The following is an 11,207-nucleotide window of genomic DNA, read 5'->3' as shown; positions in this document are numbered from 1 at the left end:
CGCTGGCTCTTTGTGGATCTCCAGCCACGTGCACAGCAGGCCCTGCCTCCCCTTCATCTTGAGGGAGGTGCTCCTCCCTTTGCCGAGCCAGGCAACTCTGCCATTCTCTTCTTCTTCTTCTCTGCTCCCTGTCAGCCATGAGGCATACCGCTAAATCACCAGTCTCCATGATCCTGATGATCTTCTCCTGCAGGATCAAGGAGAGAGACGTGTGGGTTAGCATGGGTGTATTAAGAACCTCTTTTGTTCAGTCTGAAGGCCTCTTCACACTTGCAGGAGGGTGCTGGCCACTAGTTGGATGGCCAGTGTGTAGTGGCACTTATTGGCTGTCTGAAATCCCACCCACCTCCGGTCCACTCCACTTGACCAATTGATGGCAGCTTCGGCCACTGGACTGCATGCTGTGCTGTCAGTTCAGGCACAGGCATTCTCCAAACCCGCACTGCAAGGCTGTGCTGTTAGCTTCAACCATGATGGATGCTCTCCAAACCTTAATAAAGACGTTGCAAGGGGTTGCAAGCACCTCCATCAGTGACTGTGTCATGGACACCTTTCATAAGGGGATTGCACAACTTGCCCAGTCAGGAAATTGCTCTGCTGCTCCCTAAAATGCATATTAATTTGCAGTCTGTGCACGAGGAGTGAAACATTCTGGAGCATTTGGTGGCACTTTCAAGCTTTTGTGTTGCTTGAGTGGACAGAAAAGCTTCAGAGGCCGAACTCCAAGCCTGTCAATGGATCTGCAGCTGAACAGTCTCAGCTGCGGAAGAATGCTCATTTTTGACGAACGTTTCCTAGTGCGTGGCTGCTTCCCTCCCCCCAACCCCAGCCCGCTCCCCCACCCCCGCGGCATGTGCTGGAGCCTTTCCTTCGGTCTGTCTGTGCTGCCTGGTTCCCCAAGGTGCAAGCCTTTTAAAGGCAGTTGTGAAGCTGCCGTTCTGAAGTCACGCTGATGTGGGTGGTACATTTGATGTAGGGGCATGATTCCACTGAGCACGGTTTATAATTAGATGCAAATGTATTAAAATGACATTCCGGGCATCCAACAGCCTTCTCGCCATATTGTCCCCCTCCCCCTGCCTGCTGTGACACCCAACGCCAACAGGGCCGGAAAGTTCCGGCCTCAGTGTTGCACCAAAGACTGGACTTAACCAGTGGGTCATCAAGGGAGTCCATTGTCCATTAACAGTGGAATAGATCTTCCTGCATTTGATTTTATTCTGACCAATATTAAATGTGTAATTGTCTCAAAAGCTGGCTTTGTGGTGCAATTATGTTAAACGCAGAACATTTCCAATGACATTCGCCCCTCTGCTCCTGGACAAATACAGATTTAATCTTCTTTTGTTTTAATGCTGGAGCCAGGTGCCTGCCAAATCTTGGGTCTATGGTAATTGCCAAATTGTCCGCATTCAACCCAGGTTAGGTCATCGAAAGTTCTTGGAAATAGTGGGGTAATAGGCACCAGGGCCTGAGCCTCCTCCTCTTTCGCCATATTGACGAAGCGACATCATGGTGTGCAGGAATGTTCTCGCCGATGCCCTATCAACAATGCAGAGAAACGTGGAAAGCGACAGGTTCTCATCCGACCATGCTCCAAAGTGATTGTGAGATTCCTGACTGTAATGATGAAGCATGGCTACATTGGAGAATTTGAGGTTATTGATGACCATAGGGATGGGAAAATAGTTGCCCAGCTGACAGGCAGACTCAACAAGTGCAGTGTCATTGGCCCCAGATTTGATGTTCCAGTAAAGGAGCTGGAAAGGTGGCAAAATGGTCTCCTGTCTTCCCATCTGTTTGGGTACCTCATTCTAACAACCTCTCTTGGCATCATGGACCACAAGAGGCCAAGTGAAAACATATAGGAACAAAAATACTAGGATTCTTTTTCTAAAACTTAATACTAATGTATAATAAAACATTGAAACCAAAAAAGAAAACAATTGGACTTTGTTTCCCAATGCATTGCTACCAGAGGCAGCAAGCTTTCAACAGCTGACCATATTGATCCAATCATACCCACAGATTTTAAACGAACTAATATCATGGTGTATGCTGTTTGAGACCTTTAGCTACTTTTACTTGAATGTAAATATCATGTGGTGGTTGAGCTGCCTGCCTTGGGGTGAATGATTTTGCCTGTTTTGAATGGGATGAACAGATCCTCCAGCCCAGCAAGGCTGACTCACCAATTTCTTGCACTGACAAATACATGTGGCTGTGTCATCTTCATTTGAAAGCTGGGTTTGTTCCCTGTGTGATCAGATGAGATTATCTGGTAATAAAAAGCAGAATAATGTTTGTATAGATATATATACAGCAGCAAAAAGAGTATGCTTTATTAGTAATCTTAATTTACTACACAAATTTGTAGTTTAAATACATAAATTTGTCAAGTGAAAGACCTGTGATAGACCCTTTTATCCTCTTAATGGTGTACATATAATTTTCCTCTCATTAGTACGAAACCTACCCAGGGAGCTACTAAGCCCATCTTTCATCCATTTAATTTGCATTAGCTTCCTTTTGCCTTGTTTTTAATCTGCTTTCCTTCAATGTATTTTGAATAAATCAATAAGAATACATGATTGTTTAATGATTTTTAGAAGAGCTCCTTTCGACCACAACCAAATGATTTAGAATGACTAATTTCACTTTTTACAATTGATTCTTTGAAGTACGGGACATCTATTCCTGCCATGTGAGGAGAATTATAGTAAACTAAATGATCTATAAAAAGGGTAAAGTTAGATAAAGGCTCTTCAGGGTGTCCACACTTTCTATGTTACACCCAAGTGTTAAAGTGTCAAAGTGTTAAATGCAGAACCAGTTTAAATCAACGTATTGAAGGTGCGTTCATCTCTCTGCTATATAGACACATTTTTAAAAATGCACGCTGTAAATCACGCAATTTTGAGCATGCAGTATTATACTGACACATTTCACGTGCATTAACTAATTCCTCTGCCTTTTATTTTATGACAATATGTAGCATGTCCCTAGAGCAGGCAATGCATTAACCGCTTTAGTGATATACAGACCCTAGAGGCTCAGCATGACACTGTACTATGGGGGTCAACTTCAAATATTATTTTGAAACAACAACATTGCACAGAGGACTCCTGTTCTATGCAGTAAGAAAATACGAAGGTGCAAACTCAAATATAGAGAATACAAGACTGATTTTATATATTTGTTTTATTCTTTCAAGAGATTTGCCATCACTGGCAAGGCCAACATTTCTTGCCCATCCCTAATTGCTCTTGAACTAAGTGGCTTGCTAGGCTGTTTCAGAGGGCAGTTAAGAGTCAACCAATTTGGTGTGGGTCTGGAATCAAATGCAGACAGGTAAGGATGGCAAATTTCCTTCCCTGAAAGACTTCAGTGAGCCAGATGGGTTTTTACAACAATTGACAATAGTCTCATGGTCGCCATTACTACAACTAGCTTTCAAATACAGATTTTTTTTTAATAATTGAATTTAAATTCCACCAGCTGCCGTGGTGGGATTTGAACCCATGTCACACAGCATTAACATGGGCCTTAGGATTACTAGTCCAGTGACTTTACCAAGACACTACTTTAGTGATAATGATAATTATCGTCCTTATTTTCAAATACCCCCATGGCCTCATCCCTCCCTATCTCTATAACATCTTCCACCTCTGTAAGCCTTTGAAATCTCTGCACTTTTCCAATTCTGGCCTCCTGCGCCTTCCTGACTTTAATTGTTCTGCCACTGATGGCCATGTTTTCAGCTGTCTAGTCCCTAAGAGTTGGAACTCCCTCCCTAGCTCTCGCCACTTCTTTAGCACTGTTTCTTTAACACGTTCCTCAAAATGCAACATTTTGTCCTAGTTTTTGGTTACCTGCCCTGATGTCTCCTTCTGAGGCTCAGGGTGGTATTTATTCTCCCCCCAGAGGTGGGCTGGGAGGCGGGAGGTGGGGGGGGTGGTTCTGTTTAATCAGGCAGGAAGGTGTATGTGGAGACCTCGTCGCCTTCTCAACTCAGCCCGATTAAGCCTGGGGTGGAAAGGCTTGATGACGGCCTTCTCGCTGGAAGCCAATTGAGGCCACAAAAGCGTCGCTTAAGGACCTGATCCTGCTGCCGCTGTATTTAACCAGTGACTGGTGGAGGCCATGGATATATCCTCCAGAGGCATGGACCTCGGGGCAGGACATTCCTACTGAGGATGATGAGGATCCCAACTCCAACAAGTAAGTGCCTGGGTGACACTAAATAGGATTGGGCGGGGGGTTGCTGACAGCAGGGGGTGGGAGGGGGCAGGGAGATACAGAACGGCCATATCGCGGTAGCCACCGGCTGAGGAGCTGGTGAATGTGCCCCCACATTAAATACTGCCCTCAGTGTCAAATCTTGGTTGCCAATGCTCTTGTGAATTACCTGGAGATTATTATGCTCTGAAGCTGTTTGCCTTTTTTTTTCAGAAGAAAATTAACATTCGGAACACTTAAGGCAGAATCTTCCGGCTGACTAGCGGGTGGCGAAGCCCACACACCAGCGCTTAAAATGTCGCGCGAGCGTCCCGACATCAGTGCGCGGCATCGCGATATTTCGATCGGCGGGTGCGTTATGCAGCAGGACGCACGCCCGCCATTAATTAAAGTCCTCGTCAAGGCCCTTAACTTGCCAATCGTCGACGATTTTGATGGGCCCGCGCAAACTTTGGCTCAGTGCATGGGTGCAGGTGATTTTTTTTTACGTTTTAATAAAGTTTTTGTTTATTTCATTAACATGTCCCATCTCGCGTGACATTTTCACATGAGGGGGGACGTGCTAATGAATTTTTTTATTGTTCTATTTTTTATATTTGCCAACCTTTCAGCGATCGCCCTGAGGCAGCACTTTGCCTCAGGGAGCAGTGCGCTCTTCCGTGCACACGTGTGAAAGAGCGCACTCTGACAGTTGGGGAAATCCTTCTCCCCCGCCCCCCCCGCACAGGAAGTGCGTAGCGCTTCCCATCGGCTGGTCCGCTGGGTGGGCCTTAACTGGCCCGCCCACTTAAAATGGCGGCAGGGCCCGTTTCGGTGGCGGTGATTGGCTGCCCGCCCGCCGCAGAGCCAATGGGGCCCGCCCACCTACCAAGGGCAAAATTCTGCCCATATAGTGGGGTACATCTTAAAATTGAAAATAAATTAAACTTTATGAGGCACCTGCTATCAAATGGCTGTAAACAGGTGAATAAACTCTGTCATGAAATATTCCAGGTGAAACAGTAAACAATGCATGTAGTGCTCTAAAGAATACACCCTCCTTTAACTTAAAAAAAGTCGAGTAGTTACAACACTATTTTAACACTGATGCAGTTATAGTGTAAATGCAGCCTGAATTCAGCATCAATAATGGGGAGAGAGACTCTCTAGAGGATGGAATGTCATTCTGCTCAGGCTAAGTTTGGAACTTCACACTAAATTTTGCACTCCAGGTTGAATGTCAGTTGCTGCTGGTTTGGAAGTGATGCAATGCACAATAGCATAGATCGGAATACTTATAAAGATTCCCAACACACCACATAACTGAGGTGAGAACGAAGAGCTTGCGTGGTGCCAACAATTGCAGCCGTAAGAACAAAACTTGAAACATTTTGGCCATAGTCTATGGCTAGTTTTTTATTCCTTCCTGGGATGTGGGTGTCACTGGCTAAGCCAGCATTTATTGCCCATCCCTAATTACCCAAGCTCACAACCTGTGTCTGCATACTCTGTCAGAGGAAACCTGTTGTCATCACCACCTCACGTCAGGAGGGCAGTAGTAGTAGAGTTGTATCATTCATCTAAGAATGGCCTTCAAGACCAGAAGCTTTCATGCTTCTATGAGCACAGGGATCAGCCACATCAGCAAGCTTACAGGGCACACACATAACAAGCAAGTGATAAACGCTAGGAATTAGAAGAGCATATATGCCAACCCAGGAAACTAACAAACGCTGACAGGCAGCCTCAAGACAGCTCTGGATTTCCTTGGAGCTGTTTTCTCTTCACCGTTATGACTTTGTCTTAAGTATGAAGGAAACCCTGTTTACAAGTGTAAATGGGTTTGTCTGGTGAAGCTTTGGTAATAGAGCAGGACCATCTTTTAGGAAATTCCTAGCCTATACTTATGACACATCAGGGAGTTACACTGGGAATGCGGTGGAATATGGGTTTGACATAATCTATGCTGTAACTCTTTTGAGTACAAACACGTTTCCATCTGTTCCTATTCAGATGAAGTTACATTGTTTCATAGTTGCCATTGTGAGATTTGAACTCTTGATCTTGGGGTTACAAACCCAGTACCATAACCACTTGGCTATTTAGGCCAAGCCATAATCTATGCTGTAGGTAAACCCAGAATTACATTCCTTTTATTAATTGCAGTACACACAGTTACCAGATTGATCCAGAAATGACTTAGGAGTGGACATGAAAGCTAAAGGCTTGAAGCTTACTCTCTCTGAGGCATGGACTCCACTCCCCCTAGTGTTTTGATTATTGACACCTGATTTTGTTCACTCATTGGTATTTTTTGAGCTTACTCTAATTATTTGGCTTAAGCCACTTCGACCCCCATTCCCTATTCTGATCCCAAGCCAAGGTAATTCCATAAGTATCGGACAGGAATTGTCAAGTACAATCCACCAATTACTCACAACCAGCATTGAAGGCATTAAATCATCAAACAGGCCAACAGTCAGATATGCGCCAGAAAAATCACTCTGGAGGGAAATAAAATTTCTAGTGTGTGCACTTTAACAGCTTATTTGTCAATTATAATCTTATTTTAGTGGTAAATGCTAAAAAAGCAAACCTTTAACTGAAACTCTCAATAACCAACAGGTCATTTTAAATTCTACTCCCTCAGGTTTGGTGCAGCAAATAATGAGAACCAGTAACATCTGATTGGTTCCAGTCCCAGTCTCCAACCTATTTAACAGTTCTTCCTTCCAAATGACCAAAGTGGTGGATATTATATTCCCCAATGTCATTGAAAATAAATTATTTTTCTAGTAAATCACTGATACACGAGCTGAACAGGTGACTATCAGTTTAAGGAGCTGATAGGAGGCATGCCTGTAATAGGCAACATTTTCCTCATGTTCTTTGTTGCAGACGAGGCATCAACTGAACAGGGGCTTGGGTTTCACTGGTAGCAGAGCTCCCTTGAGTGCAAGTTGACCTCTCACATCAACTGAGTTACTGAACAGGCGGTGCATGGCTGAAGAGACGCATCATTGCACATTATGCGAGCAGCAGCCAAGATTAAAGTTGCCAACTCAGGTTGCATATATTCCTGGAGGTTTCACCATTTGACCATCCATCCCCAACTACCCTACTGCCAGGCTTCCATCATTGGTTAACCACCATTTTAATATTTGTGATGCACCACCTTCCCATGTCAATTGGCAAGTGAACAGACTCTTTGATTATACAATGGCATAGTACCTGGCTCCCAGTCAAACATCTTTAATTCCACCTCCAATATTTATATAGCTAATTAGTGAAAGTGTTTAAAGAACATTAGACAAAAGACTGTTGGTGCTCTGCAATGTTGGTGTTCTGGCATGTTAGTGTTCTGGATTTCTGGTGTTCTGGAATGCCGGGATTCTAGAAGAAACGACAACAAGAATACTGGCGTTCCAGGATATCAATGTTCTGGAATAGTAGTGTGCTATGATGCTGTTGTGCTAGAATGTTGGCGTGCTGGGGCATTAGTGTTCTAGAATGTAGGCATGTGGGGTGCTGATGCTCCTGAATGCTGCAATCTTAGAAGAAACACGAACCAGAATGTTGGTATGTTAGAACATTGCTGTCGCATTTGCTGGTGTGCTGGAATATTAGTGCAGCTGGTGCTAAAGATGCTGCTTTGCCAGAATGTTGGTGTTTTAGGATTCTGGTGAGCTCAAATATTGTTGTGCTATAATGATGATGTGCTAAATAACAGATATGCTTGTATGTTGATGTATGAGCATGCTGGTGTGCTAGAATGCTGCAGTGTTAATATTTTGCTGTGTTAGATTCTGGTCTACTATAATAATGGTGTGCTAGAATAATTGTGTGATAGAATAGGTTATGTTTGCCAGATTGTTGATGTGCTAAAAAGTTGGTTATGCTAGAATAAAGATGTGCTAGAATAAGGGTGTTTTTGCCAAATAGTTGATACGCTGGAATGTTGATGTGTAAGAATGCTGTTATTCTACATTACTGGTGAGCTGGAATGTTGTTGTGCCAGAATGTTGATGTGTTAGAAGGCTGGTGTGCTAGAATAATGGTCTGCTAGATAGTTGCTTTGCTAAAATGTTGTTGAGCTAAAATATTAGCATTCTACAATGTCGGTGTCCAACGATGGTGTGCTGGGTTGTTTGTCTGTTAAAATGTTCATGTGCTGGAAGCTTGGTGTGCTAGAAAGTTGGTGTGCTAGAAGGCTGTGTGCTGGAATGTTGGTTTGCTTAAATATTGGCATTGTACAATGTTGGTGTGCTTGAAGGTTGAAGTTCTGGATTATTTGTTTGCTAAAATGGTCATGTGCTAATACGACAGCAACATTCTAACACACTGACATTCTAGCTCGTGTTTCTTCTAAAATTTCTTCTAAAAATTCAAGAACACCGGCACCCCACATGCCTACATTCTGGAACACTGACATGAGCTAGAATGTAGGTGTGCAAGAATGCTGGTGTTTTAGAATCCTGGTGCGCCAGAGGTTAATATGCTAGAACCTTTGTGTGCTGAAACATTGTTCTGCTAAAATACAGATGTTATAAGTGTTGGTGTTTGGTAATTCTGGTATTTTAGAATAAATATGAGCTGGAATATCGATGTGCTAGAATGTTGGTATGCTGGAATATCCATGTACTAGAATGCTGCTGTGCTAGAATTCTGGTAATCTAGAAGAAGCATGAACTAAGAAATTGGTGTGTAAGAATGCTGGTAATCTAGACAAATGGTGTGCCAGAATGATGGGATGGCATTTTCTGATGTGATAGTGTGCTGGTTTGCTAGAACATGGGATTTCTAGAATATTCATGCATTAGAATGCTGGTGTGATAAAGATACTGGTGTGCTGAGATTTTGGTGTTCTAGAATGCTCATGTGCTCATATGTTGATGTGCTGTCATGCTGATGACCTAGAATGCTGGTATGTTAGAATGTTGGCATGTTGGAATAATGGTGGTAGATGGTTGATGTGCTGTTGGCATTGTGCAATTCTGGTATCCTGGAATGTTAGTGGGCTAGAACGTTGATGTGCAAGAATGCTGGTGTGCCAGACAATGGTATGCTAGAGAAATGGTGTGCCAGAATAATAGCGTGATGGCATACTTGTGTGCTAGAATGTCAGTGTACCAGAATAACGGTGTGCAAGAATGTTGCTAAAGCTGCTAGTGTAATGGTGTGTTGTTGCACCGTTACACTAGTGTGCTAAAGAACGTAACAAACTTTAGGTGAAAACAGTGAAAATATCCTTGTGGCAAAAAATACCCTTTGAAAAAAATAGGATGCACTTTCCAACCCTTGTCCCACTCTCACATATGACATAACGTTTCTGGTGTTGGTGCATGCATGGCCTCAGCTTTCCGGTGAAATGTCAGCCTTGCAGCTGGCTCTCCAGTCCATGTTATTTCAAATATTGTGCCCCTTGACCCTATCTTCAATCCTGTTATGCAGTGCCCATGAGCAATATCATGAGCAAGAATTTTACATCCCGCAGGCGGGCATGTGCCTGACCCCCACGGGCGAGAAATAGCGCGAGATGATGTCGGGCGAGCGTCCTCCACTTGATATTTTGCTCGTTGGGTGCACGCGGCTGTTGGAAGGGCACCTGCCGGCATATAAGTGGGCAACTAAGCCCATTAACGATGCGATTAACTGCGATTTTACGGGGCCCGTCCACATTTACTGTTGGCGGACGGGCCATTCACATTCTTGCTCAAACCTCGATCCGGGGTGGGATGAAATCTCCGTGGGGGAAATAAAATAAAAAAGAGACATCTGGGGGCTGTTTGTTTACGAGGCGTGCTTTCAGGTGCTTGATTGCGCTGCATGGAGATATCTTGCAGCATTTTGGCCGCTTCCTTTATTCTGTGGAGGTCTGCAGCTCCCTGGGTGCAGCTGTCTGCCTTCAGGGAGCTCACCGGAAGTGCTCACCCACACCCTTGGGTAGGTTGGCGCCCGACCTCTTCCCGCACCCCCCTCCCCCACCCCGGCAGCGCTGAGCATTGCTCAGCGCGCGTTTCAGGCCATGGGGAATTGTTGATAAACGGTATGGTAATGTGGGTGTGCTATTGTTAAAATGAGACTTAGCCATTCTGAGGCTGGATTGCAACGTTTGATAACATCTTAGCGGCATTAATCCACTCAAAGAATTAGTGCGGTTTGTAAATCCTGAAATAGTTTACAGCTCATTCACTACTTTTCCTGCTAATTCGACACATGCAAGTTGTGTTTTAATTGATGGGCAATATGATCGGCACAGACTTGGAGGGCCGAAGGGCCTGTTCCTGTGCTGTACTTTTCTTTGTTCTTTGTTCTTTCTTTGACTGAGTTTCACTGCTGTTTCAGGTGTACATTCTACTCCTAATAACTTAAAATCATTCTTTTGCAACATAAAAATTCAACTTCCACAATGCAAGTACAGTAATGCAGTAAAGTGACAATTTGGTGCTTAAAGCATGAATCAACTTGAGTGAATTCCAGTATAAAACATCGGACAGGATTTTTAATTCGGCGTGCGGGTGTAAGAGGTAGGCCTGGGAGTGGCCAGGGAATGGACCACTGCCTGCAATAGGCCCCCGACCGCGATTTCACGCTGGCTGGCCAATTAACGTCCAACCAGCGTGAAACGTGTGCTGAAATGCTCAGCACTGCCAGGTTGGGGGGTGCGGGAAGGGATGTACGGGCACTGACATAAGCGTGGGCACGGGGGAGCGTGGAATGAAACTTCCTGAAGGCGGAGAAAAGACTATTAGAGCCTGTAAATTATTCCCCATTCATTGATTTTTACCAAATAATCTTTCCTAGGGGCAGCTTTTAGAATAGGGATTGGAAAATGAGAATAAATAGCAGATTTAAAATGGAGGCTGACTGTTCCAACACAACACAACTCAACGGGACGCAATAACACTGGTACGATCCCTGTGAAAAGCACCTGGAAATGTCAAATTTCCTGGCGGAAACCAAAAACAGTGGAAAAAGGAGCGATAGTC

The 11,207-nt window shown here is 44.2% G+C and overlaps 1 pseudogene; it reads left to right on the top strand.

Annotated features, from left to right (window-relative positions):
* The first annotated feature begins 1,512 nt into the window (after positions 1-1,512).
* Positions 1,513-1,897, top strand: LOC121281960 (annotated as a pseudogene).
* The last annotated feature ends 9,310 nt before the right edge of the window (positions 1,898-11,207 follow it).

The sequence above is a fragment of the Carcharodon carcharias genome, chromosome 1 (genome assembly GCF_017639515.1).
Source record: "Carcharodon carcharias isolate sCarCar2 chromosome 1, sCarCar2.pri, whole genome shotgun sequence".
NCBI lineage: Eukaryota > Metazoa > Chordata > Chondrichthyes > Lamniformes > Lamnidae > Carcharodon > Carcharodon carcharias.
This window is presented reverse-complemented; position numbering and strand designations above follow the sequence as displayed.